Source organism: Rhipicephalus sanguineus, chromosome 3 (genome assembly GCF_013339695.2).
Source record: "Rhipicephalus sanguineus isolate Rsan-2018 chromosome 3, BIME_Rsan_1.4, whole genome shotgun sequence".
Taxonomy (NCBI): Eukaryota; Metazoa; Arthropoda; class Arachnida; order Ixodida; family Ixodidae; genus Rhipicephalus; species Rhipicephalus sanguineus.
The window spans coordinates 153,954,102-153,958,704 of NC_051178.1; positions in this window are offsets into that span (position 1 = coordinate 153,954,102).

Genomic DNA, 4,603 nt, shown 5'->3' on the forward strand with positions numbered 1-4,603 from the left:
GTTCTTAATTGAATATACATTGATGCTGTGATCAGCAATTATTTTTATTTAACTCTGGTGCAATGTTCCTTATTCTTGCGTATTGTTGCTACACTTACATTTTCTAGTTCAACATTTCACAGAATCACCTGTGCCGACTAAAAGTGTTCCACATTTTTAGATTAATTTATGGTAGAGTTGAAAATTACTTGCTTGCGAGATCTTAATGGCCATGTTTCTAATTAGAAGGTTCACTTATTAACAACTTTACGATTATGTACTTCATAATACATGCAGCAGTGGTAGGACTGAATCCTAGCAGTGGTGAAGTTGTCTGCTTAAAAAAAAAAGACAAAAAAAACGGCAATGCTTCAGTTATGTTTCCCAAAAGCATCCCTTTAACAGTTTGGGACAGTCTTAACTAGTATACTAATGTATATTTGAAGCAAGGCAAATATTTAATTAGTGAATGTTTTTAATCAGCTACCTAGACATGACAATTTGTCATGCGAGTAACCTCTGTCTCTTCAGGAAGTACACCTGAACGGGCCGAATGGCATTATGTTCTCCATGCAATTAGTTTAAAATTCTGTTTGAAATTTAAAAAAAAATGCCCTCTATAGCTCATCTGAAAATTCAGGGTAATATAAGTACTACCCTCTGCATTAACAAGCATACCCCGACCAGCTCTATCCCCATTCTCTACTGTGTTAAAGCTGTCCTGAACCACTCTTCCAAAAAATTAACAAATGACCTCAGTATCGGAGTTTATAGCTTTATGAATCTATTGCCGCAAAGTTTTCTCAAATTCGTCAAGAACGAGCAGAGTTACACGGATTTGTTGCACACTTTGAACACTTCCCCTTTTCTCTCGTCTCGACAAGCGCACTCGAAGCTACACAGGGAGGGATGGCACGGGAGAAAGAAGTTACATCAATGGGTGTCACGACCTTGAGCGCACGTGATGAGACGTGATCGCTCTTTCCTGTTGCGATTCCTAAGTGCTAGTGTGGCTACTGTGTAACGTTAGCAGACTATGGATCGCAGTGCCAGCACATGGCAGCACCCTATGGCAATGCGCATCTGATCTAAACGCCGCTCTTGATTTATGTCAGCTATTAGCCAATAGCATGCCATCTGCTGCTCGACATCAAACAGCAGGTGCTGGTAGCTCCAGAGAGAGTGAGCACAGGCCTCTGTATGAAAAAAGGGCGCCTGATAAAATGGCAACTTTGCGCTCAAGATTTGGCTGAGCTGTTCATATCAGTGTCTGCCTTCTGCATGATGTGTTTTGTCACGAAGTCTGAGTTGTGGTTCACAAACCCTTTAAGTGCAAGACAACATCAATATCAAAACTATAATTATTTTATTGTGCGTGCAACGAAACATCTCGAAACATCGACTCTGAGTCGAAGTAGATGCTACAATTCAGTAACACTAACTTGTGAATTTCTATGATGAGAGGTTGCTTGACAAGTGCTTCTCCATTTCACTATCTTTGAGTGGCCTCTGAAACTGCTTTATTTCAAAACTCGGGCCTAGAAGCTACAGAAAAAATATTGAAATGCAGCAACTAATATTTCACGAAAGTCTAGGAGCAACGATTACAAACTCGAAAATCAAAAATATAATGGAAGAAATTCGTCACTTGTGAAGTCACATTAGGCCTTGTTTCTTCTTTTTCTTGTCTGTGGCCAGCATTCATGTTCACCTTTTACTACGGTTCGCCTCAGCAGAACAAGTTACATTCAAACACTTTGCTTCACTGCTGGAGACAAATTTTAGTGTGCAGTGAAGGATGTAATGTGGATGTTGTGAAGATGTGTCTGGGGTGCATTTGTTTGCATCTCGCACAAAGCGATTGACCTTCCAAGAGTTCATCAGACAGAGACTGCATCATTGTGTTGCATCAGTAAAATGATGCTGGGTCAGTTTTGTATAATTATTTAATACTGTGCTTACTCTATGCTGGGCTCAATCTTGGCAGTGCAGTGTTGATTAAGGCTCAGTACACACAAAGGTAAGTTATTGCATTCTTCACAGTTGCATGCATTGTCCTCGAGATGTCTACATTCATAGAGAAATGTACGAATTCATAAATAAAATGTTAGAGAATTCAGAGATTATTAAGATAAAGCAATATGGAATATAAAAATGATGTTACTTGATTTGTATACCGAAGTACTACGCTAGGAAGCGAGAACATTCACTTGGAGCTCCACCATGTCATCAGAAATAAGCTGAGCTTTGCAAGCGCATAAGTTATATGTGAGACAGAGCTTTAAAGATCTAATGTCCCTTGACATTGTTTCTGGCTGCCTTTATAGCATTTAAATATCGCTCGTCTCATATAAGTAAACTCATATGAATGCAGTCACTCAAAATGCTTGATGGTTTCCAAGGGACTTCTTTGTGCACAGCACTGTTACATTACCATGCTTACTGTTGCAATTGTGACAGTAGCATAGAAAAATTAGAGCAAATATGCCTGTTAACGGATATCTCCACTCTCATTTTCAGCACTACTACACTGAAAAAGCACCTTGCATTCTATTTGGCAACATACTCCAGGCATAGCATCACATATTTATTGCTCTGTAATACTGCATTTCAAAATGCAATGATCTCGGCGTTCAGGAGCCTAAACATCACAGGAAAGCGAATCTCTCAATGGCTGGATGCACTGTTTGCAAATAACAAGTGTAGCAAAGATGAAAGGAGGCGGGAAAGCGAATTGGTCTGAAAGCTTATAGGGGAATTTTAGGTCCATTATCACCTGATCCACTACACTGATGTGTGCACATGTTGGTGAGGCTACCCAGCTTGGTTAGAGCCCCTCTAGAAAAATGTGTTTAGCTTGTCTTTCTATCAGCCTCAGTGGGCAAATGTGCTCTTCAGTGTGCATGCATGCATTTATAGCTCCACAAATATGAAGTGTGACTGGTGTATGAAAAATTGAAAGTATTCGGCAAAAAATTCGAGCTTCATGCAGTAGTGCGAGTATTTCCACATTCTAGCTCCGCTGGGCAAGGCATCAAATCTTGGTGCATCAAGATCATGCCTGTCAACAATCGATAGAGTGCCACGCACACGAGTGTGTTGACTGGTGTGTGCAGCTTTGATAGTGCTGATAATGTTTCAGTTGCGATAAGATGCATATGAGCTTGTTTATCACCTGGTTTCGGCACACTGTGTGAGCTATCTTTCTTTTATTTTCCGCCAAGAATGACTGAAATTGAGAATTGCACAAAATCTTGTCTGGTCGGGAAGTAATGGCGTGATAGAAATAAAAACGAATTGCCAACAGAATGTTGTTGCCGGAAAAACATAATGTTTATTTCGATCAAGAATATTGTTACGGTGAGTTACGGTGAGAATATTGTTACGATGACTCCCACGGCAGAAACATAGGCTTTCCATTTAGCTGGGAAGAGTCGAGCCAGATTATCTGTGAGGCACACAAATTAATCTGGCATTGCTGGGATCAGAGTTAGGTTGTTTGTGCAAGATTTTTGGTGTCTAAAGTGCATGTCTGGAATAAAATGAAGTGTTAATTAGGGCTGCTAAGGCATATGCAGCGTCGGGGTAAGGAAAGGCACGAGTTTGGGGAGAAGGGGGCGGTGCATCCCCCATCCTTCAACTGATGTCGCATGTGCTGCTGCAGAAAGATGAGCAGACTAAATAGGAGTCCTTTCCTTCCTACCCCCCCCCCCTCCCCTTTGTGGATGCCTTTATGCACAAGGATAACTGAACGATGCAGCTGGCAGAAAAAATTGTGTCGGTTTCTCCAACAAACCTGGCGGACATTTTCGCAATTACTTAGACACGGTAGGGCGTGTTTGAACTATGGTTTGAACCGTAGTTGTGATCACGAACGAAAAAAAAGTCACAGTTTCACCGCAAGGGCGAAGCAATGAATGCAATAGCAACACTCGTTTGAACTCTGCTTCGGACGCGTTCGTCGCCCCGCTCGCGCGCTTTTACCCGCGGTAGAACATACAATGCGCGGGGGGATCTTATCAATTCGGACTTCATACCGGAAGGACATGACGGCAACGGCAACGGCAAAAACCGGGCGAGACTGTCCATATATAATTGCTATCGCAATAAAAGCAAAAAAACCACGACATCCTCAATCGCGTCTACAAAAAAAGTGAATGCTTGAGCACGTGACAAGTAAATTCTTATCCACGGTGTTGACTTCGTTTCTTTTTTCTTCGTGCTCTTTGTTTACTCCTGAAACGTTCGTGTTTACAAACAGCTGCCGAGTTTAAACTAGCAGTGTACTACTTAAACACAGATATATACATGAGCTAAATAATACACTCAATTTGACAAACAGCCGGAACCACATAATCACAATAATTTTTTCATGTGAGCAGCAAGATTGGGCGTTCCGTAATCAATCCAATGTGCGTATTTGCGCCAGCATCGACCTGCTTGTGTATTTTAGCACATTAAATATTTCTTACCCTAACTTTCGCTTTGTGCCGCTGGGTTTCGCCCAGCGTTGCCATATGGTGAAATTCGGCACCAGATTGGGAAAATCTGGTGAAAAATTTGGGCGGTGACTTGGTGGTCCACATACGGGTGCCAGCACAGCTACACCAGACAAAATTGGTGA